Source organism: Elephantulus edwardii, unplaced genomic scaffold (genome assembly GCF_000299155.1).
Source record: "Elephantulus edwardii isolate Elephantulus edwardi_28Jun2011 unplaced genomic scaffold, EleEdw1.0 scaffold00166, whole genome shotgun sequence".
Classification (NCBI taxonomy): Eukaryota; Metazoa; Chordata; class Mammalia; order Macroscelidea; family Macroscelididae; genus Elephantulus; species Elephantulus edwardii.
Genome location: NW_006399916.1, coordinates 481,014 through 506,498, shown reverse-complemented (window position 1 = coordinate 506,498; position 25,485 = coordinate 481,014). Strand labels below are relative to the sequence as shown.

Below are 25,485 nucleotides of genomic sequence, written 5' to 3'. Positions count from 1 at the left end.
TGTTACTGGAGACCTAGAATAGCACCTGGCATGTAGTATACACTCAAACATTTGGAGGAGAGTCTCTGAGAGGTATTATGTTTATGGATAGACTTGAATCTATCCAGCTTGGGTTTTCTTTCAAGCATCTCAAATGGAGGGATTCTGTTTCCTACTTCTCTCAAAATAATTCACAATCTTGATATTCCCCCAACACACAGTAAGTGTCTAGATCTTGCCTACAGGGTCAGGATATTCCCTGACAACTGTTTTGCTTTTAGAATTCTTTGCTGAAACCATGAATGCCCACAATATCATTAAAACTTTTTATCAGATACTCTGTTAAATCATCCCTTTACCTCTGGGAGGTTTTAATAACAGTAATATTCTTGTGGAAGGACAGACCATATTGTCTAATAATTGGATATTAACCTATTGTGTATAATCAGAAGTCTTTCATTAATGGACACAACTGTACATCATATTTGCTTAAGCCAATGCTCTTCATGTTCCAGTGTATGGTTGTAGCATGCAAAGACACTTGACTATAATGAGCCCAAGTTTTAATCAGCTGCAATGAAAATCTTTCCTTTATCCTTACCTGTGGTTATAGATTCTAAGTTCAGGGAAAATGATATTTGATCACCACCAATCAGGGAATATTCTATAGTCAGTTGTGCTGCTAACTGAAAGGCTACACATCTCTAGTAGTTCAAACTCAGCTCCTTAGGAGAAAGATGGGAAGTCTCTTACCATTGTGATTTACTGCCTCAGAAACCAAATGGAGGGCCAGTCGGAGTCAGAATCAACCTAACAGTAGTGAATGAGCGCGTGATTGACCAGTTCACCTCATGCACAGCCACCACCTGACTGACAGAAGAGGAGGAAATACCTTAGTAAATACCAAGGAATCAGTCAATGGAAACTACAGATCCTGGAACTGACACAGGACCATGTACTATTTCATTCTGTGGCACATGGGGTCACCAGGAATCAGCAGCTGACACAATGCCAACTAACAACATGCCCTATCTTTTGCCTAGAATTAAAGGAGATACATGTTTTGGATCCAGGAAGTTCTAGAAAATAAAGCATTCTGGAGCAGTCAGACTTTTTCTACCTGTCCTGATATCAATCAACCAGGCTTTCCTCTCTAGATGGAAGGCACTTCTCTCAGAATAATCAATGGAAGCGTTTCCTCTCATTTTCTCAGTCATTCAGCCATCACCTTGGCTTATTCTCAGAATCTTGGGGGGTCCCTCCTAGTTCTCAAAACCCGGACTCTATTTCTGTCATCACAGGAGACTAGAGCGAGGGCTGCATGGTGGAGGGGACCTGGGGGAGGGTTTGTAAAACAATGAAAGAATCTTTTCTTTTACTTTTCCATAATTTTTGGACTCATGTACTTATAACTTGTTAGTCAAATTTGTGTCTTCTAGGTTGCAACACCCCCATGATACAACTTCAAGGATATGTACATGTACAGCCAAGCACAATCAATAAGAGTGCATCTGAATTCCAAAATCAATCTCCATAATAGTCTATGTGTTTCCTACTGCCAAAGGGGCCCTTTAGAGTAGTGAGAGAAGATCTTCACCCTGAAACCCACAGCATCCCTTTTCAGCAGGAAGTAGCTAAGAGAATACGCCGTCCCCTTTTCCTTATGACTCAGGGTGAAGTCTCTCTCAGGGAGGAGTGATAGGGAATGGCAAAGGATACACTGACAAAGAAGATTAATCAGAACTGGCTTTGACAAGCACTGTGGCATTTGGACAAGAACAAACTGGGAGGAGGGTAGAGAGAATAGTGCAACAATGAATGAGTGGAAGCCCAAAATCTCTGTAAATGTTTATGAAAATTAATAAAATATAATTATAGAAAAAAATAAAAAATAAAAAAAACCCCGGACTCTTTCATGTTCTTCCTATGTAATTTTTATCTTCTCACTGAATTGTAAACAAAAGTAAGCATCTGGCAACTGCAGATGAAAGAAGCCTGCTAAAGTCTAGAACCAATTCAAATGCTCAATCATCTCTCTGATTGTTCCTTCCCCATCAACAATGCTGTGGGGAAAGTTTATAGGAAGAAGGTACACATGTTGTTGTTGTTGTTATGTGCAGTTGAGTCGTTTGCGACTCATAGTGACCCTATGTACAACAGCCCTAAACCCTGCTCTATCCTGTGCCATTCGCATTGTCTCTGACACACCCATCCCGATTACCCCAGTCACTAAATCAATCCACCTCATAGAGGGTCTTCCCCTCCTGCGCTGTCCCTCTACTCTACCCAGTATGATGTCCCTCTCCAAAGACCTGTCTCTCCTTGCAACATGTCCGAAGTATGTGAGATGAAGCCCCAGAATCCTTGCCTCCAAGGAGTAGCCTGGTTTAACCCTCTCCAGGATGAATCTGTTTGTTTTCTTGGCAGTCCGTGGTACATTCAATACTCTTCTCCAGTACCACAGCTCAAAGGCGTCAATTCTCCTTCTGTCCTCCCTAGTCATTGTCCAAATCTCTGATGCATATGAAGGTACACATAGCACTGTTCAAAATCCTAGCTTAAGTTTTCTGCCAAACAAGGAAATTTGCTGGAACCATGCCTTCTTTAGTCCTTGCTTACATCTCAGTATCGAGAATCCCTAAAACAAAGTAGAGGGGTCAACCTCCCTTAAACTAAAGTTGAGGGAATTTGAGAATCATCAATTGTGGATTCTAGCTGTAGTTTTGTTACTAATTAACTTCATAATTACCAACAAAGAGATAATGTCTACTTTGGAGTCACTGAGTGGTACAAACAAGTAAATGTTTGACTACTAACTGAAAGGTTGGTAGTTCAAACCCATTCAGAGGTGCCTAGGAAGAATGGCCCAAAGATCTACTTATGAAGAAAAAACAGTCATTGAAAATCCCACGGGATACAGTTCTACTTTGATGCACATGAAGAACTGACTTGACAGCAACTGGTTTTTAGTGTCTGCTTTGTGAGAAGAGGCACCATTATTGCCTTTTATACCAGTTTATAACCTTTTTTTTTACCATTTAGTAGATTTAATATATAACATCAAATAAGGGATAAGGATGTCAGATACTTTTGTAACCTAATATTTTACAGAGTCCAATCTTCATTCAGGTGAGTCTTCTTATCAGCACTGTGCTGTGGATGGCCATCTCTGCACAGGGTCAGCAGAAGACAATTAACATGTTATAAATTACTTAATACAACTCTTCCAGCCATTGTCCGTGTAATTCCCATTATTGACTGTTGGTGGCTGTTAAGTGCTGACCCTCCAGTAGCTTTTCAGAGTCAGTAAATCACACTGGAATAGATCATCCATCTTTCTCCCATCAAGCAGCTGGTAGATTCAAATTACTTGCCTTTGGGTTGGCAGCACAAATCCTTACCTTTGGCCATGAGAGCTCCCCTAAAATGACTGGTTAGGATTATGCAAATAGGAGGTGTTTGTAGTCCACTGGGAGGTTGGATAGATTGCTAATAATGTAAATCAGGTATATGTTATCCTTGTGGGATAGGATCATGCAAATAGTGTATCTAGAACACCAACATAGGGATTAGTCAGTTTTGCCATCCTGCTAGGTTTAAAATGAACCATCTCACAGGCAAAAGTAGAGCAATCTCACCATTCTCAAGAAAGAAGACTCAAGAGTCAAGCACATCCTTTGAACTTAATTGCCTGTGCTAAAACTCCTTGGCCTATGGACAGAGAACAGCAATCCTGGAGAAATGGTACAAGATGAAACTTTGAGAAGCAGCAATGAAGATAGAGCAGTAGGGACAAAGAGACAGCAAGAGCAGAGGCAACAGATGGATGACCAGTGTTGGAACTGATAGAAAGTTCAGGAACTGTACTTGGAGATTGATGCTGTTGATGGGGATCCTCCATCCCCATTATGAAGTCAGAGGAGGTCAGATACCACACTTCCTGTGATAACACTGTTTTTATAGCAGCAACACCCTCAAGTTCTCCAAAGATAAACTCATGTCAGCAGAGCCAGTTTTCTATAGGTTGGAATCATACAGATAGATGTTCAATCCCTGATTCTGCTGTTTGGTAACTATGTTGCTTTCAGCAAGTGACTTTCCACCTCAGTTACCCATTTATAAAAAAATTATGATAATTATCATAACTCCCTTGAAGTCCTATTCTAAGAACTAAATAAGTGTGTATTTTATAAGCTGTAAAACACTGTGCAAATGTTAGCTATTAATACCTAAGGCACCAAGGGAATCACAGAGCTTACCAGCTCTACAACTAGAGCACAATGAACTACTCCACACACACATTTATCCTGGCATAAACAACCAAGGAAATTCAGGGAAGCATGAGGTTGGCCCTCTCCAGTCACCCCTGGTTTAGTCATGACTGCAAAAATAAATGTAACAGTCATTTTAACTAATGGCTTCTTCTTCCTGGGTGACCTTGAACAAGGCATTTAATAACTCTCTCTAGGCTTCCATTTCCAGGCTTGGAAAATGAGTAGCAGTGATGCTGCTGATCCCCAAGGTCTAGTGTTGTGTGAGATTCACTGGGCATAGCCTCTTGGGTAAACAAGCGCATGATGTCATCAAGCTCAGACCAGGCACATAGGAGCTGAGTCTGAGAAGCAAGCCTGCAGCACTGGCAGGCCAGATAGTTTAACGGCAAAGAGAGAGAGAATCAGAACTCAGAAAAAGCATTCAACTCAACTGACTGCCACCACATCAGCACCACCTTACAGCTGACCCTCTACTGAGCATCTAAAATGATAAATCACATGCGATGAGACACTGCCTATCTTTCTCCCTTGGAGTCACCAGTGAATTAAAACTGCCAGAAAGGCACAGCCTGTGGGTAAGACGCACAACTTCTTGTGGACTGTGCTAATAGAGAGCCTGCTCCCAACTTAACAGCGCTCAGATGGTCTCTTGAAAAGTCTTCAAGAGAAATATCTGGCAATATTGGCTTTGTTGTGGGTAGAAGCCATTGAGTCAACTATAACTCATAGCAACCCTATGAAGAACAGATTGAAACCTTGTCCTTTCCTGTGCCATCCTCATTATCACTGGTACACTCAAACTCACTGTTACAGTCGCATGTAAATTCATCTTATTGAGAATCTTCCTCTCTGTCACTGACCCTCCACTTTTCCCAGCATGATGTCCTTTTCTAAGGGCTTGTCCCTCCAGACAACATGTCCAAAATATGCAAGAGACAGTTTCACCATCCTTGCCTCTAAGGAACACTCTGGTTGCATTTTCTCCAAGACATATTAGTTTGTTCTTTGACAGAATGTGAAATATTTAGTACTCTTCTGAAGGCATCGATTCTTCTGTCATTCTTAGGTGTTGTCTAACTTTCAGATGCATGGAAAGTAACTGAAAAGACCATGGCTTGAATCAGTCACACCTTAGTCTTTAAACTGATATTGTTGCTCATTAGCACCTTGGATTGATCTTTGATGGCACATTTCCCCAGTGCAACCATCCTTTGGTGTTTTGACAGCTGGCAATACTCGGGACCCAATAACAACTACTACTGACTAAATACCAACTACATGCCAGAAACTGCTCATGCATTATCTCATTAGATACTCACAGGAGAGGCATTCAATACCACCTGTTTACTAATGAAGCACTTTAGAGTTAAAAAGGTTATACCAACAAACTTGAGATCTTTAAACTAAAAGTTGCAGGGCTGGAAAGCAAGTCTGGCTACCTGCAAAACCCACGAAACTCCCCATTAGGATGTACTGACAGCCTCTCAGAAAGATACCAGCCATCAGCAACTTGCTAAATAAGCACATTTATCAAAAGTCATAGGAGAACTAAGGTAACATAACCTCCAGGACTCTCCTTGTGGGTCTTCCTGTCATCACCCTTTGTCCAAAATCCCACAAACACAGAAAATTTTGTGAACAGAGGCCCTGTATAGACATTTCTACTCTGGGAAGAAACTCTAGCCACAAAAATCTAGCTTATGAGACACTCCCCACAACACCACCAATCCACCCCGCTCCTACCACCACCCTCTCCCAGCGAGGACCAAAGCTCCCCACAGAGCAGCTCTGGCCTCTTGTGGAATGCAAGTACCTTGGCTGTTGCCATAGTAACAGAGGAACATCTCTGTCATGCATGCACGAACAGCACAGAGTGGGATCCCCTATCTGAGAAACTCATAGACCTCTTTAGAGACATTACCTAAGCCCTCACCCCCACCTCCAGCAGCAATCTCATACCAAAGCAAGGAAGAGTGGAAAAAGCCTTTCTTCCACACAGTGTTTGGTGCACTCCAGGGACATAGCTGAGCTCTGTGTACCAAGTTCACTCAGCAGACAACCCCCTCCCCCAGCTCTGCTGTAGTTTCTCTTAGAGATGTCACACAGATGGTAGTAAGAGTTATTTACAAGTAGCTAGTGCTCCTGCTGTTGTGGTTACAGAGTAGATGGGCAGTCCCTGGCTGCTGTACTCTTCCTTGGCCACTCTCCAATTGTGAACCAATTAAATGCCGCTTACTAGCAATGCAACTTCCTATTATTTCTTTCATGAAACTCTGTTCGTGTGTAACTCTCACTCATTTATGGCCGTGGAGTAGGAACCAACTCATAGCCAAAGCTCCAGTGGGGTTTTCAGGGGCTATAGATTGTGCAGAAGGAGATTGTCCATCTTTGTACATTAGAGCAGGTGGCCAATTCCAACCACTCGCCTTTGACTTGGCATCACTGTTCCTTAACCATTATACCACCAGAGCTCCCTTGTATCTGTAAACTGGATTTAATAACTTATTGCAGTGTTCTCAAAGAAGATAAGATGATGTATAAAAGACCCTGATGCAGTATCTTTTGTGCAAAGGCTCACTAATGACTTGGGGGCTGACTCAATTTTACCTTATTCTGGATAGCAGTTTTTAAAAAACAATGAAATATATGTTTTAATTTGTGGACAGATAGATGTGTATCAGGATCCCTGGTTCATTCACTACCTAGCAAAAAACCCTAGTTGCCATAAAGTCATCTCCAACTCATAGTGACCCACAGATGTCAGAGTGGACTGTGTTCTCTGCTGGGTTTTGAATGACTGATTCTAGTCTGAGTGGACTGGAACTCCCGGCTTTTGCAGGAACTCAGCTGGGACCCAGGGATTCCCACCACTTAATAGCTACATGATATTCTAGAGTAAATTTTCTTTTTAGTCTAATTTTCCTCATATGTGAAGTAAAAGGGTTGAGGTTACCTGTGAGGTTCCATATGAAGATATTTTGCAGACATCATTATAATATCTTCAACTGACTAAGAAACATACTTATTTGTTTCTAAATAACAAAATAAACCAACTTTCTTTGGTCTTTTGTATAAATGGCTATATACTGAGCATGAAGTTTCCCTACCCTGACTCCATATTGCAATGTGTGAATTCCCACATGGCTGTCCTTGGGGAAAGGCTCCTTAGTGCCAGGACCAGCCCTGAGCAGATGGCCCTATTTCTTATTCTCTTGGAAACAGCCAGCTCCAGGGAGCTGAGACTTGTCATCCAAGGTTGAACATGTGATTGCTATCTCACCTTTCCCCCATGCAGGGCTCAGCTCTCCTGTACCCCTTCCTGCAGAAGAACTAGTATTTCTGATTCAAGAGTGAACCAATATTCCTAGTTCCTGCTTTGTATCTTCTCCCAGTACTGCCAGGATCAAGAAAAGATCTTTTCTCATCTCCAAAATAGCATCTGGCCCATCCGAAGTCACCTAGCTGTCTGCTGTCTGCCAGCACACCCATTTTTTGGCTGATGCAAGGCATCCCTCATCCAATTATCTGAAAGTCCCCTTGCTTGTTGATTCAGCTGACCTTTCTACTATGAACCTGCTCTGGTTCTCCCTGAAGTCTCCCGGAACAGATTGATAGAAATGACCACTGCATACCTTGCCTTGAATTCTTATAACTTTATAAGGTACTAAAGAATTGTGCTACCAAAGCAAAGGTAGGCAGTTTGAATTTACCAGCTGCTCTGCAGGAGAAAGATGGGCAATCAACTCTCGTGTGATCCTGAGCACCCAACTACTGCCTCTGCAAAGGGTCAGTGATGGGTCAGTTCTGGAAGGCACACAATAACAATCATATTCTCATTTGAAAATAAGGAAGCAAAGTCTCAGAGAGGGGAGGAGACTTCTCTAAGGCCACACAGCGCTTGAAGAACTGCTGAGATTTAGTCTGTAATTCACAACTCTAGGAGGAAATGTTGAACATTAAATGGTGACTTTTTTCCCCCTACAAGGCTACAGCTTTGCAAAGTTCTAGGAGCTAGAAGCATGTCAACTAAGGGTCCCAGAAATTAGTCCCTGTGTCATCTTGAAGTGCCCCAACCGTTTGCCCAATCTCCACCTGTTCCCCGCCTCCAGCCTTGCACAGGCTTTGTGGAACACCAAACACCAAACTAGCATCCTGACTTGCAGCTTTCTGATCTCAAGTAATTTATCTAATCTGCCTGAGGTTTTCCTCCTCTGTAAAGGTCTGTCTGCAATGTAGTGTTCTCAGGAGCATCCAATCCCAAAGGGCCTTGCTGGTGCCTGACATCAGAGGTTCTGGACCATATTCAGCCCTTCCAAAGGCAGATCAGGTGTTTACACTTCCCTGCCTGGCATCCCTTCTCCATATCGTATTATTCATCCATCTTTTTCTTTCTTCATTCACAAATATTCATAATCCATAAACAACTGACAACAGATAGCAAACAATATTGTAATTATTAGTTTCTGTTCAGTTTCTCCCATCACACGAGAACTTATGTGCTGAGATTTTGTTGAGTCATCTTGGAATGACTGGTTGAAGGCCTGGCAGCAGGAAGAGAGAAAGAATCACAATAAAAGAAGTCTAGAAGGAGAAGAACTATGGCACAGAACTACTAATTAACACCACTTGAACAAAAGCTCATCTCTGGATCCAGCAAGGCACCCGAGCTTCCCAGCTTCCTCTACAAATGCCTCCCAATACTCCCATTGGCAAGACAGCATGATCAACGAATGGAAGCCTCCAAGGAGTGGTGCCGTGAGAGTGGAGACAGGCAAAGGGTGGGAGGTGGAGACAATTAGAGAAAGGAAAATTCCGTTTGCAAGCGGAAGTAGACTGCAGCTCCAGGCCTGCCACTCTAGGCTGCTTGTTGACGGACCAGAGCTCCGCCCACCTCAAGCAACTGCCGCAGCCCAGCAACAGCTCAGTCAGCAGGTGATGAAGACTGTGGGGGATCCACAGACTGGAGGAGGCTGGTGGGCGGGACCAAATTTCCGCAGAGATGGAGCACACAAGCAGCCTGAGGCTAGAAGGAATCTTTTTCCTCTGCTCGCCAAGCATCTTAAAGCCACTTGTAGCTTGTAGCCACTTGTAGCCACTTGGCGATTCTCCGTCCCACCTTGCATCATCTTACCTATTTGCATTCCGTGAACTGCTCTTCAAACATATTCATCTTCTTTCTGGCACGTCTCCGCTTCCTTGTTGAATCCGTTCTTTCTGGAGTATTTTTGTGTACATTTAATTTGGTTCTCCTATAAACAGACCCTGAGACTAGGAGTTGAGTTCAAAGAGGTGATCACAGGAAGCCACACTACAGGTGTGAGATGTGAGATGGGTACAGAAAGAAAGCCATCACAAGATGTGTTAGTAAGCAGGTTACCACTTTGGGCAACTGAAGCTTAGGCTCACTGAGGAATCCCTAGGAGACACTATGGAACACATCTAGGTGAGATTCCATGTGAACTAGGGAATTTACCCAGATTCCATTCAAGGTAAGTTGAATTTTGCTCCTGAAGATATCAACTCTCCAGGAGCTTGCCATGTGCAAGGGCCAGGCACATTTCTGCCCCCAAAAAAGTTTTCATGTACAGTTTTCTGTGAAAAGATATGAGTAAGCTAAGGTGCAACTGATCCAGGCCATGGTCTTCACAATTAGTTGCTATGTATCAGAGAGCTGGACAATTGACCAAAGATGACAGAAGAATTGAAGCCCTTGAGGTGTGCTAGAGAAAAGTGTTGAACATTCATTTCATGGACTGCCAAGAGAACAAATAGATATGTCCTGGAAAGGGTAAAACCAAGTTGCTCCTTGGAAACAAGGATTTTCAAGGATTATCTCACATACTTTGGGCATGTTGCCAGGAAGGACCAATCCTTGAAGAAAGACCTCATGCTTGAAAGGATGGAGGGACTTCACAAGAGAGGAAAGATTCTGGAGGAGATAGATTGGCATAGTAACTGGGGTAATAGGGTCAGATACATTAGAGACACTGAGATTGGCTCAGGATAGGACAGGTTTCAGAGCTATTGTCGATAGGTTCAATATAAGTCACAAGTGACTTGACAGCTCATAACAACAGTACCACCTCCTACACTTACTTATACACCCAGATTACTAGTTCCTGTGTTTCAAGGCCCAGCTCAAAAGTCATTGGATGTTGAACATAACATTTTAGTATAGCAACTTTCTGTCTCATTCTTCACTGGGAAACTCTAGGGCAGGACTGTAGCTTTGTTCATTTTGTGGTTTTGGCTCCAAGCACAGAATAGCACATAGCAAGTACTCATTAAAAGTTAGATGGTACCTCATTGCAGTTTTTATTTGCATCTCTTTTTTTATTTTTATAGGTTTTTTATTATTAAATTTTATTAATTTTAATGAACATTTACAGAGATTTTGGGTTTTCATTCATTCATTGTTGCACTATTTTCTCTACCCTCCTCCCCAGTTCGTTCTTCTTTTTTTCCCCCTTGAAAATCTGTTTTAATTGTCCAATTGTCACAGTGCTTGTCAAAGCCAGTTCTGATTGATCTCCTTTGTCAGTGTGTCCCTTGCCATTCCCTATCACTCCTCCCTGAGAGAGACTTCACCCTGATTCATAAGGAAAAGGGGATGGTGTATTCTCTTAGCTACTTCCTGCTGAAAAGGGATGCTGTAGGTTTCAGGGTGAAGATCTTCTCTCACTACTCCAAAGGAAACACACTAATATGGAGATTGATTTTGGAATTTAGATGCACTGTTATCAATTCTGCTTAGCCGTACATGTTCATATCCTTGAAGATGTATCATGGAAGCGTTGCAGCCTAGAACACACAAATTTAACTAACAAGTTAAAAGTACATGCGTCAAAAATTAAAAGAAATAATATTCCAAGTAGAGGCTCTATTAGTGGCACAAATCAAGTTACAGAGGGAAGGTAGTTCTTACAATAAAAGGCCTATTGATGAGTACTTTGTCTATTATAGTATAACAGTTAGGAGCCACAAGATGTAAAGGTTCAACTATGTCATTTATTGTTCTTAAGTCCTGGAGGAAATTCCATCTACCACTGGATTGTTTTACAACTCAGAAATATGCATGCAAGGCAGAGCTGAAGTAAGAAACTGCTTATGAGGTTTTCCATCAATTCCAACAACTAAGAAATAGTGAGAAGAGTTGGGACCGCAGAAGGCTTTTAGGACCAAATACTAGGCTCTTGTGTCCAGGAGAAAATGAATATACTTACCAGTAATGTTAATGCTCACCCACAGCTCTTCTGGGAGGATCTAAATCATTGAAACATCCTCCTTTGCTTCCAGCTGGGAGCTGGGGCCTGTCAGTCTTGTCAGCCAAGAGGACCTGATGTGGGCCACCCTTGGCCAAGTGTCCTTCAGATCCACACTTAAAGCAAGTGAGTAGGAGCTTCCTCTCTACACCCTTGCCTATCTGTGGCTCTCATCTGTGACACTTATCTACTGAAGTGGCCCAGCTTTCCACAATGGAAGTAATTCTGACCTTCTTTATTACCTTTGGGTGGCACTGTATATGAGTAAGACTTCCTTTTCCTGACACAGGCCCTAAACTGGCAGCAATCACTGCCCCAATAATTTTGGCCATTCTCTGGGCTTTTCTCTTCCCTCTAGATCCCAGTTGTTAAAAGAGGGAAATATTTAAACAAATGTATAACAATTAATTTTGAACATTATAATCTTTTATGCTTAAGGCTAGAAATATCAACAATATCATCATTTGCAATCCAGAGATAGTTCCTATTTTCCATAAATGGTTTTGGTAAGAGGAATGTTGTAAATGTGGATACATTTCCACTTTTCCTCCTCCGTGCCACGATATAGTGTTATTAGCATGAGCAGTTATAAATCCATTGCCATCCTTACTCTAACTTAACTCTTTTTTTAAATTTAAATTTGTTATTAATTTCAGTAAAAATTTACAGAGGCTTTGAATTTCCACTCATTCATTGTTGCACATTTGTCCCCTCCCAAGGCTCCCCCCCCCCCCGAACACAACCCTCTTGGAAAAGTAAAAGAAAAATACTTTCATTGTTTTACAAACGCTCCCCCAGGTCCACTCCACCAAGTAGCCATCGCTCTAGACTCCAGTCATGACAGAAATACCTAATCACGTATCTCTTCCAAACAGTTCTCTCCCTCCTCTGTTTCAGTGCAGTATACATTATTGAACCCATCTTACTCAGTCTCTCCCCAACCCCAAGGTCACTCCTCTTTTACAACAGTGGCACCATGCAATATTTGTTCTTTTGTGACTGTGATATTTCACTCAGCATAATGTTCTCCAGAGTCAACCATTTTGAATGAGTTCCTTGTTTTTCAATGCAGCATAGTATTCCATTTTGTGAATATACCACAGCTTCTCTATCCATTCGTTTGTTGATGGGTATTTGCATCTCTTACTGCCAGTGATTTGGAGCATTTCTTCATGTGTCTGCTTGCCATTTGAATATCTTCCTCTGTGAAAAGTCTTTCCATGTCTTTTGCCCATTTAGTAATTGGGTTATCAGTCTTTTTTGTGGAGGCCCAGGAGTATTCTGTAAACTTTCATTATGAGACTCCTGTCTGAGACGGTATTACCAAATGTTTGTTTCCAGTTGCTAGGTTTTCTTTTCACCCTGTTGGGGAAAGATTTTGATTCACACATGAATTTAATCTTTAGAGGGTCCCATTCATCAATTTTATCCTCTTCAGCTTGTACATTTCTGGCTGTCTTTGGCAGTCTTTTTATACCTTGGACTAGTGCTTCTAAGCTTGATCTGTTTGTCTCTTATGAACTTTATGGTTTGGGGCCTTACTCCCCTATCTCACTCCAGTAATAGTGGCAAAGTTTAATAGGACAGCAAGTAATAAACATTGGAAAAGATGTGGTGAGAAAGGACCTCTTATACATTGTTGGTGGGATTGTAAAATGGTATAATCATTCTGGAAGGCAGTTTGGCACTTACTCAAAAAGCTAAACAGAGAAATTCCATGTGACCCAGCTATTCCACTATTTGAAATATTGTTGTTTGTTGTTAGGTGCCATCGAGTTGTAGACAACTCATAGTGACCCTATGAATGAAAGGCCTGAGCACTGTTCATAGAGTTTCCAGAGGCAAGTAATTTTGGAAGTGGATGTCACTCCTGCTTCTAAACTTGTTTTAATCAGGAAGCTCCACTGAACACTGTCCACCATGGGTAACCATTATCACATTTGGTACATCAGTGTCACAGTGTTTAGCATCACAGCAGCCATGAGTTAGCTCTGTATAGCAATCCACATACCAGTGCTATACCACCTAGAAGAATGTTTGACAAAAAACCAGGCCTGAGGGTTGTGGATTAAAATCACCCACCTTGAGCTTGGTAGCATAACTTTCTGTCCACTAGGCCAACATAGGTCTTTCTGTGTTGTCATTGTTATTGTTGTTATGTGCCTTCGAGTCATAGACAACTCACAACAACCCTATGAATGAAAGACCTGAGCACTGTTCATAGAGTTTCTGGAGGCAAGCCATTTTGGAAGTGGATGCTACACCTGCCTTAAACCTTAGGCCAAAAGGACCTCACTCCTGGGGGAGAAGAGCAGTACTGCACATCAAACACAAGCCCCCCCCCAAAAAAAACCACACGACCCAAAAAGCTTGTGATTACTTGAACACACTGACTGCCATGCACAGGCGGCAAGAAGCCACAGAGACCCAGAGTGGAGTCATCCAGGAATGACCTAGCCGCCTTCTTCTCCCCCTTCCCCTTTGGGAATTTAAGCCACCATCTGCCTTAAACCTTAGGCCAAGCCTCAAGGACCTTGCTCCTGGGGGAGGAGAGCTGTACTGCACATCAAACACAAGCTGGGAAAAGCACACGACCCCAAAAACTTGTGATTACTTGCTCACGCAGATCGCCATGCACAGGCAGCAAAAAGCCACCACTTGAAATATATACTGAGAAAATGAGAATAGAGGCACAAACGGAGACTTGTACACCAATATTCATGGCAGCATTACTCATCATTGGAAGAACATGGAAACAGCCCAGATGTCCAACAACAAATGAATGGTTTGAAAAATTATGGCACATTCACACAATGAAATTCCGTGTAACCCATAGGAGCAATCATTTTGCAAATTATTATCTAACCTGGGAGGGACTGGAGAGTATTATGCTAAGTGAACTAACTCAGTACCACAAGGATAAATATTGTATAAAACCATTATTGTAGAATGAGTATTAAAGATCCAAGGAGGAGGGTGGAAGCTGAGGGATGAGGATGTGCGGGGAGAGGGAATTAATCATGGAGTTGTACAATTTGATGGGTGAGGGGTGAGGGAAATAGGAAGAGTCTGTTCTGGAAAACAATGTATTTGAATTTTGTAAATAAACTAGTATAATAATTGGGATGGGAGTGTCAGAGACAGTGCGATTGGCACAGGACAGAGCGGAGTTTAGGGCTGTTGTACATAGGGTCGCTATGAGTCGTAAGCAACTCGACGGCACATAACAACAACAACAACAAATTTTTTTTTAAAAGTCAGTGATGTTTGAAAAATACTGATTTCTAATTTTCTTAATGGTTGCAAAGGTAATTAGAGAGGTCTTCTGGGGGGGCCCAAGAGTCCATTTCTTAGTGAGACATTGCACAGTTAAATGTCTTTCCTGATTTAAAGAAAACGCTAGTGTCATGTATAAAATAATGTTAAATATAATGTTAATTGTTTCCTTACATTCCTTAAGGTGATCACTCTTCAGGACACTAAGGATAAATCTCTTTCTCAAGTCTCAGATTGAAGCAATTTAAGCTTTAATTTCCCATCTCCATCCTGGAGCAGAGGCAGAATGCCATCAAATTGATAAATGTCAGTAGTTTTTACATATTTCTAGTTTTCATGATATCACCAACATGTTTTAGTATCTACAGTGGCCATCCCACAGGTGTATGGATAAGGCAATTTCTTTGGTCTGAATCCTCCAAACCCATTTACCTCTGAAGAGATCTGTGTCTTACCTGCAAGATGGGAGCAAGAACTGGGACCACTCAAATAAAATAGACAGGGAGTTACTCAAGAGAGTTGAGTGGTGTAGTGCACAGCATGTTACACTCTAATCAAAAGAATGGCAGTTTGAATGCCTTCTAAATCCCATGCAAAATAAGAGAACTGGTGATTTATGGGTAGGAGGAATACTTATACTCTTTTTGGTATCTCCAAATGTTGTATGTTGTTATTGATTGTCGTCTAGTCGATCATGACTCTTTGTGACTCTATGAACAAAAGACCTAACATCTTTCCATAGCTATCCTCATTTCTCCAAGTTCAGAGACTTCCCAGAGGCATGTGGTTTAGGGAGTAGATGACACGCCTGTTTCCAAACCTGTTTTACAACTAGGAGCTCCACCAAACACTGTCCATCATGGGAAACCATTCTGGTATTTGATACCCCAAAGGCACAAGGTTCAGTATCACAACAAACCCAGGTTACTTCATACAGTACGTTAGTAAAGAGTGATGTACAAAGTGGAGGAGTGTTCCTCCAGATATAATAGCACTAGTCTCATTTAGCAGTGGTTAAATGTCATCAAGTTGAATATGACTCAGAGTAACCTTTGCACAAAAGACCTGAACTCTGTTCTATAACTAACATAATTTCTGTACATTTATAGAGTTTAGAGAGTTTGTAGAATTTCCAGAGGCATCTAGTTTAGGAAGTGGATGCCACTCCTGCTTGCCAGCATGATTCAATCTGTAAACTCATCTAAACACTGTACATAATGGGTAACCATTATTGTATTTGACAAGACGCTTTAGGCAGAATATTAAATGATCCAGGAGGTATTAAAAGAAGATGGAAGGAATGTACTGAGTCATTGTATCGAAAAGAATTGGCAGATACAGAAGAATTTAATGAAATAACATTTGAGCAAGAGCCTATGGTGATGAAGGAAGAAGTTCAAGCTGTTTTGAAGGAAATAGAAAAAAAATAAGGCCCCAGGAATAGATGGTACATCAATTGACATATTTCAGCTCACAGATGCTGCCCTGGATGTGCTCACCAAGCTGTGCCAAGAAATCTGGAGAACAACCACTTGGCCAACTGACTGGAAGAGATCTATATTTGTTCCCATTCCAAAGAAAGGTGACCCAACCGAGTGCAGAAACTACAGAACAATATCATTGATTTCACATGCAAGCAAGATTCTACTGAAGTTTATCCAAAAACAACTGGAACAGCACATCAGCAGAGAATTGCCAAAAGTCCAGGCTGGGTTTAGAAGGGGTCGCTGTACTAGAGATATTGTAGCTGATGTTAGATGGATCTTAGCTGAAAGCAAGGAATACCAGAAGAATGTGTATCTGTGGTTCATTGACTATGCAAAGGCATTTGATTGTGTGGACCATAACAAACTGTGGTTGACTCTGAGAAGAATGGGAATCCCAGAACATTTAATTGTGCTAATGCCAACCTATACTTGGACCAAGAGGCAGTCGTTAGAACAGAGCAAGGTAACACCGCATGGTTCAAAATTGGGAAGGGTGTATGCCAGGGATGTGTCCTATCTCCATAACTTTTCAACCTGTATGCAGAGCAGATTATCCGAGAGGCTGGGCTCTATGAGGAGAAGTGTGGTGTCAGGATTGGTGGAAGATCTACTAACAATCTCCGTTATGCAGATGACACAACCCTGCTGCCGAAACTGAGGAGGACCTCATGCACTTGCTGCAGAGGGTCAAGGACTGCAGCCTTCGTATGGACTGAGGCTCAATGTCAAGAAGACAAAGATGCTCACCACTGGACCAATTGGTAGCATCAGGATGGATGGTGAAGAGATTGAGATTGTTCACAGCTACAGTTTGCTTGGCTCCACAGTCAACACTCTTGGCACCAGTATTCAGGAAATCAAAAAAAGTATTGCGATGGGAAAGTCTGCTGTTAGGGACCTCTCTAAAGTACCCAAGAGCAACAGTGTCTCTCTGGAGACTAAGGTGTGCCTGATACAGGTCATGGTCTTTGCAATCACTTGTTATGCATCAGAGAGTTGGACAATGACTAGGGAAGATAGAAGGAGAATTGATGCCTTTAAGCTGTGGTGCTGGAGAAAAGTATTGAATGTACCCTGGACTGTCAAGAAAACAAACAGATTCATCCCGGGGAGGGTTAAGCCAGGCTACTTCTTGGAGGCAAAGATTCTGGGGCTTCGTCTGACATACTTTGGACATGTAAGGAGAGACAGGTCCTTGGAGAGGGACATCATGTTTGGTAGGGTGGAGGGACAGCGCAGGAGGGGAAGACCCTCTATGAGGTGGATTGATTCAGTGACTGGGGTAATCGGGATGGGTGTGTCAGAGACAATGCAATTGGCACAGGATAGAGCAGAGTTTAGGGCTGTTGTACATAGGGTCGCTATGAGTCGCAAACGACTCAACGGCACATAACAACAACAATAACAATGGAACAGTGTGCAGTGTCACAGAAACTCCAAGTGTTCAGTACAGCAAACTGACAAATCATTACTGTGTCATATAAAGAATATTCATTTGAAAATTAATAAATTTGGCCTTAGGGCCACAGGTGTCTGAGAGCCCTGTGGAATTTTAAAGCAATACCTTCTAACGGACTTCCACTCTTGGTCAAAGGCTCAAGGACACCTGCTTTTGGGGGTAAAAAGAACAGTAATACACATCAAACATGACCCAAAAATCTTCCCTTATTTGACTGCCATCAAGATGCTAGCTTACAGCCAACTCCCAGCATGGAGGCTCCAGGCTCTGGGCTGGCCTGCAGACCCATCCTCTCACTAAGGAATTTTTAAAGCCACACCCTCTAGCAGACCTAGCCCTATATTGTTTCTTTTAGCTGCTGTTGACTCAGTTCCAAACTCATGGAGACCCACGTAAAACTTGATTAAATTATTGGAATCCATAGGATTTTTACCAGCTGATTTTCAGAAATAGATTACCAGACCTTCCCTCGTGCTTCTTTTCAGTAAAGAAACTCCTCTTAAATCTGTTCAGCGTCATAGTGACATGCAAGGCTTCACCAACAGATAGGTACGTTGGCCTGGAGTCTTCTGCATAGAAGGCAAGAATCTTACCACAAAGCCACAACTATCTACATTAATTTGTTGTGTTCTTTTTTAAAGTGTAAGTCCAAAAGGAAAACAAAAATATTGATTTTAAAAAATAATAGTCAACAGTTGGTAGCTAAAGTAGAACTATGGACATCAAAGCAGATGTGAGAAAATAAACAATAAAACTGGTACCTGAAAGAGGTTAGGAAGGTGAAAGAGTAGGTTGATATGAAGAATCACACAAACTTTGCTGTTAAGTTTGAATTGTGACTTTGGCAATTGACTTCACTTCTATGAAATGGGAGTGATAATAGTACATGCCTCATGGGTTTTCTGAGGCAGAAAGCACATAGTACATGCACAGATGACACCTGGAAGGCTGTAAGAAGAGAGGAGTGTGACAGATCAGTGGCTACACAGGACAGGCAGAAGGTCCTTAACCTCTGACTTCCACACCTGTAAGGCTGGCAGTCACAAAGTCCTCAGAGGACTCATTAAGAAACAAATATCTCCAATCTTCTTTTCAGTTATTGCCTCTGTCTTCCAAAGTCTCTGATACTCAAAAATTGTAGATTTCTGTTTAGAGACCACAGAGGTTTCCAGCTCTGGATTCCCCTGGAAAATTCCATTAAGATCCTAAACTATACTAATATATAGCTGTGTCTCAATTTGGTTGACTGTTAAAATTCTATGTGTTCACCTTGCTTTGTGCTGTGGCTGTTTGTTGATATTTCAACAAACCTATCATTCATCAGTCTCCTGCCAGATCATAAAAGCAAGCTATTATTAATAGCTGTACTCTGGCAATCTTTCAAGGCTAGTCGATCCCCATTGCTGCTTGATCTTAGTCTATAATACATAGAGCCTGTCTCCATGCTCTGAGCCTCTGGCTCCATTCCCTAATTTTTAGTTCTGCCTCTCATCCCTTCTGAACTGGATTCCTTTTTGCTCCCTTCTTGACATTTTGACCTCAGGTATTTAGAATAATAGTTTTATTTAACCATTGTATATAACACATAATGAATTTCGAAGATGTATTGTATTGGGCTACTCTGTGGTCAAGGAATTATAAAAAATGCTGGAGAGCAATGATGCCCATTTGAAGACTAAGGTGTACCTGATTCAGGCCATGGTCTTCTGAAGTGATGCTTTTGAGTTATACTACTGGAGAAGAGTACTCAATATCCCATGGACTGCCAAAAGAACAATCAGATATGTCTTCAAAAAGTGCAGTCAGGGTGCTCTCAAAGACACTTAAAGATGGCTTTGAGTGAGTAAGGTTTTTCATTCAAAATGTCTTTCCTAGCCAATGATTAACTGTGTATTTTGTGCTGAATAAATTAATTATTACTTAATTGTATTAAGGAGAGAGGATTATGATGGGATACAAATCCCACCTTACTTGTTGTTGTTGTTATGTGCCACCGAGTTGCTTGTGACTCATAGCGACCCCATTATGTACAAGAGCTCTAAACGCCGTTCTATCCTGTGCCAACCCAGCCATTTCAAATGCACTCATTCCCACCACTACAGTCACAGAATCGATCCATCTCATCGAAGGTCTTCCTCTCCTTCGCCGCCTCTCCACTCTCCCAAACATGATGTCCCTCTCCAAGGACCAGTCCCTCCTTGCAACATGCCCAAAGTATGTCAGAGGAAGCTTCAGAATCCTTGACTCCAAGGAGCATTTGGCTTAACCTTCTCCAGGACAAACCTGTTTGTTCTCCTGACAGTCCGTGTTATATTCAACACTGTTCTCCAGCACCACAACTCAAAAGCATCAATTCTCTTTCTATGATCCCTATTCACTGTCTAACTCTCTGAGGCATAGCACGCAATTCCAAAGACTATAGCCCGGATCAGTCACACCTAAGTCTCCAGCCTAACGTCATTGCTCTTCCGTCCTCTTGAGAGGTCCCTCACAGCTGACTTTCCCAATGCAATTCATCTCCTGATTTCCTGGCTGCTGTTACCAAGAGTGTTGACTGTGGAGCTAAGCAAACTAAAACTGTGAACAATCTCAATCTCTTCACCATCCATACTGATGCTGCCCAGTAGCCCAGTTGTGAGAATCTTTGTTTTCTTGATGTTGAGCTTCAAGCCATATTGAAGGGTGCAGTCCTTGACCTTCTGCAGCAAGTGCTTCAGGTCCTCCTCAGTTTCAGCAAGCAGGGTTGTTTCATCTGCATAATGCAGGTTGTTGATGACTCTTCCACCAATCCTCATGCCACATTTCTCTTTGTACAGCCCAGCGTCTAGGATGATCTGTTCTGCATACAGATTGAAAAGGTATGGAGACAGAATACATTCCTGACGGACCCCTTTCTTGATTTTGAACCATCCAGTGTCTCCCTGCTCTGTTCTGATGACTGCCTCTTGGTCCAAGTATAGGTTTCACATTAGCACAATCAAATGTTCTGGGATTCCCATTCTTCTCAGAGTCAGCCATAGCTTGTTGTGATCCACACAGTCAAAAGCCTTTTCATAGTCAGTGAAGCACAGATACACTGTGGTATTCTTTGCTTTCTGCCAAGATCCATCTAACATTAGCTATAATATTCCTAGTACCATGACCTCTTCTAAATCCAGTCTGCACATCTGGCAGTTCTCCGTTGACATATTGTTCCAAACATTTTTGGATAATTTTCAGCAGAATCTTGCTTGCATGTGCTATTAATGATATTGTTCTATAATTTCTGCACTCTGTTGGGTCACCTTTCTTTGGAATGGGAACAAATATCAACCTTTTCCAGTTAGTCGGCCAGCTGACTGTCCTCCAGATTTCTTGGCATAACTTAGCACATACAGGGCAGTGTCTGTTTGTTGAAATATGCCAATTGGTATGCCATCAACCACTGGAGCCTTGTTTTCTGCCAATTCCTTCAGAGCAATTTGAACCTCCTCCTTCATCACCATAGGCTCTTGCTCATACGTTATTTCATGAAATTCTTCTGTGTCAGCCAATTCCTTCTGATACAATGACTCTGTGTAGTCCTTCATCTTCTCTTAGTATTTCCTGGATCATTTAACATTCCATCCAAAGTATCCTTAAGGATTGCCACCCGTGGCTTGAATTTGTTTTTCAACTCCTTCAGCTTAAGAAACGTTGAGTGAGTTCGGCACTTTCGATTTTCTGACTCCAGCTCTCTGCACATTTCATTATAGTTTCTTGCTTTGTTGTCCCATGCTGCCTTTTGAAATTTTCTGTTCAGCTCTTTGATTTCTTGGTTTCTTCCTTTAGTTTTGTCTTCTTGGCTCTCTAATGCAATACTCAAAGTCTCATCTGACATCCATCTTGGTCTTTTCTTCTTCTTCAGCCTTTGTAATGATCTTTTTTCTTGATATCCTCCCAGAGCTCATTTGGTCTATGCTCATTGGTGCTCAAGGCCTCAAACCTGTTCCTGAGATGGTTTTTAAATTCGAGTGGGACAGACTTAAGATCAAATCTTGGTTACAATGGACTTTATTTAATTTTTCTCAACTTCAGCTTGAACTTGCTTGTGAGTAGTTGGTGGTCTGTCCCACAATCAGCACCCGGCCTGGTTTTCACTGCTGATATTGAGCTTATCCACTGACATTTTGAAATAAATAATTTTGTGCTCTACCATGCCAGGAATGACTAATTGAAGAAGAATGATGTCATGTTCATCATCAAAAAGGAAATTTCAAGGTCAGTAGTAAAGTACAATGTTGTCAATGACAAGATGCTATCTATATGCATACAAAGAAGATCTATCTGTCTAACTCTTGTCCTAATGGTAAGAAGTTGCATTGCCAACCCAAAGGCACAAGGTAAGAATTCACAAGCTGCTCTGCAGGAAAAGGATGGCTAATCTCTTCCATATGATTTGCTGCTTCTGAAACCCAATGGAGGGTCAATTATGAGTCAGTTCCAACTTGGTATCAATGAACAACAACAACAAAAGCCTAAATGTAACTATTATTCAAATTTATATAAATCACTAAAGCAAAGGATGAAAAAAGCTGAAGAGTTGTGTCACTTTTTGTAGTCTGAAATTGATTAAATAGGCAATCAAGATATATTAATAATTATTAATAACAAGTGATTAGAATGAAAAAGTTGGAAATAAAATCAAAATTCAGATGCTTGGGCAAGAAGGTAGGGGAGAATGCTGTTGGGGCAAGAGTGGAACAAAAATTTACAAGTCCTTAACAAAATATTGCCAAACTCTGGATCACTATATAGGTACAACAACCCAACATCTACTGAGAAAAGGCACACATAATGTCAAGAAAGCAGGAGTCTGCCTCAGTCATCATAAAAAAAAAACACAACAAAATAACCATTCTATTAAAAAAACAGTACCAATGAATAACACAGATAGAGAGAGAAAGACGAAATATGTTGCTGTGGAGTTATTTGAACAATTACAGAAGAACATGCAAATGATGGAAGAAGCAATGGAAGTCATGAAGAGAGCATACCCCAGAGACAACAGTCCAGAAGAAATATTGAACAGCTATGAAAGAAAATGCAAAACTTGGAAGAAAAACTTGATAGTATAGATAAAGAGGTACAACAACTTGAAAAATCATCATAAGACAGAGAGGATACAGCCAACACAGTAAAGGAAATAACAGAAAAGCATGAAAATGCAATCCAAAATATTAAGATAGAAATGGTAGGATAAAAAAATAGAACTGAAGTGATGAAGCAGAGAGTCAGTGATCTGGAAGACAAGAGCCTCACTGGAAACATGCTAGAAGAAAAGTCAGAGATGAGACATTAAGAAGATAAAGAAAACATTAGAATTATGTGTGATGACATCAAAAGGAATGGCATGCCTATGACTGGAATTCCAGAACATGGGAGTGACAGGGAAATCACTGAGAAAATTGTGGAAAAAGTACTAGAGGAAAACGTCCCTGGTATTTTGAAGAATGAGGAAATCCACATTCAAGAAGCACAGCGAACACCACATAGACTAGACCCCAAAAAGAAAAACACCAAGATAAATCATAATCAAATTCTCTAAATTAAAAGATAAGGATTGTTGTTGTTGTTATGTGCCGTCAAGTCGTTTGCGACTCATAGCGACCCTATGTACAACAGCCCTAAACGGTGCTCTATCCTGTGCCAATCTCATTGCCTCTGACACACTCATCCCGATTACCCCAGTCACTGAATCAATTCAGGGTCTTCCCCTCCTGCGCTGTCCCTCCACTCTGCCCAGCACGATGTCCCTCTCCAAAGACCTGTCTCTCCTTACAACATGTCCAAAGTATGTCAGGCGAAGCCCCAGAATCCTTGCCTCCAAGGAGTAGCCTGGTTTAACCCTCTCTAGGATGAATCTGTTTGTTTTCTTGGCAGTCCATGGTACATTCAGTACTCTTCTCCAGCACCACAGCGCAAAGGCGTCAATTCTCCTTCTATCCTCCCTAGTCATTGTCCAACTCTCTGATGCATAACAAGTGATTGCAAAACCCATGGCCTGTATCCTTACCTTTTTTTTGTTTGTTTGGGTTTTTTTTAACAAAAAGATAAGGATAGAACACTAAAAATAGCACAAGAAAAACAAAGAATCCCCTACAAAGGGGAAACAATTAAAATAAGTTTTTATTTCTAAACAGAAACCATGAAACCTAAAAGACAATGGGATAGCATATACAGAAAATTGAAATAAAACAATTGCAAGCCAAGGATCTTATACCCAGCAAAGCTCTCCATCAAGTATGAAGAAGAAATGAGATCCTTTGCAGAAAAGAAAGAACTTAAGGAAGTTGTGAAAACAGGACCAAAACCACAAGAAATTTTAAGTTAAGCCCTTCACATGGAGATGTCAAAGGAAAGTGGATAAACTATGGTAACCAGAAACAACATAAAAAGAAACACAGCAAAAGGCAAAAGTAAAACTTGGGCTGACCAAAAAAAAATGTGAATGGACTAAATGTATCAATCAACAATAACAAAAAAAAAATTAGCAGAAGGGATAATAAAACAAAGCCCATCAATATGTTGCCTACCAGAGATATATCTAAAAAAAAAAGAAGAAGAGAAAGGCAGACTTAGAATAGAAGGCTGGAAAAAAATATTCCAAACAAATGGCAACAACAAAAAATCAGAAGTGTCAACAACACCAATCTCTGGTAAAATAGACTTCAAACGGATAACCCCCATAAAAGATAAGGGAAGGAATTACAAACTGATTAAAGGCACTATAGATCAAGAAGACATAACCTTGTCCAACATATATGTATCAAATGATAGACCTGCAAAATTATAAAACAATGGTTAACAGAATTGAAGAGAAAAATAGCACCACAATAGTGGTAGAAGGTTTCAACACACCACTATCACCAAAGGATAAGTCAACTCAAAAGAAACTCAACAAAGATACAGAAGATCTAAACTACACAATCAGCCAACTTGACCTTGTGGACGTATTCCAAGCACTGAACCCAAATAACACTCAATTCACTTTCTTCTCAAGTGTATATAGTATTCTCCAGAATTGATCATGTATTAGAACATAAAACAAGCCTCAACAAATTAAAAAAAATTAAATAATACAAAGTATCTTCTCAGATCACAATGTCATAAAGTATCTTCTCAGGCTACAAAGCCAAAAAACTGGAAATTAACCAAAAGAGGGTAAAGCTTATCAAACCACCCATATGTAAACTGAATGACTACCTACTAGAACACAATTGAGTTATAAAAGAAATAAAGAATGAAATAAAAGAAGTTCTTTGAAACAAACGAAAATGAAAATACAACATACCATAATCTCTTGGATACATCAGGGGGCAGTCAAGGAAGAAAGAAGAAAAATAAATGATCTAAGTCAACACTTTCATCAAATAGAAAGAGAACAACAATCTAATCCCACAGCCTCTAGAAGAGAGTAAATTCAAAGGACAAGAGCCGAAATCAATGAGATATAAAATAGAAAAACCACTGACATAATAAGACCAGGAGCTGGTGTTTTGTCAATAAAATTGACAAAAAAACCTGTCTGACAAGGACAGATGTAGAACACTTGAACAGACCCTTCACAAAAGAAGCAACTGAAAAGGTCATAAAAAGACATCCCCATAAGAAAAGTCCTAGACCAGATGGCTTCACAGCTGAATTCTACCAAACATTCATAGAGGATCTATTGTTGTTGTTGTTATGTCGAGTTGTTTCCGACTCAGAGCGACCCTATGAACAACAGC

General features: G+C 41.1%; 1 protein-coding gene and 1 pseudogene across 1 annotated transcript in view; one reads left to right on the top strand and one right to left on the bottom strand.

Moving 5' to 3' along the window:
• The window catches only part of SYN2 (synapsin II), a 271,323-nt gene extending 269,986 nt beyond the window's left edge, over positions 1–1,337 (bottom strand). Inside the window, exon 1 of the mRNA XM_006895368.1 lies at positions 1,289–1,337. The gene's annotated coding sequence lies outside the window, so the exon portion shown is untranslated. The remainder of the gene's footprint in view (positions 1–1,288) is intronic.
• LOC102855406 overlaps positions 1–25,485 on the top strand; it is a 47,624-nt pseudogene that overhangs the window by 1,766 nt on the left and 20,373 nt on the right.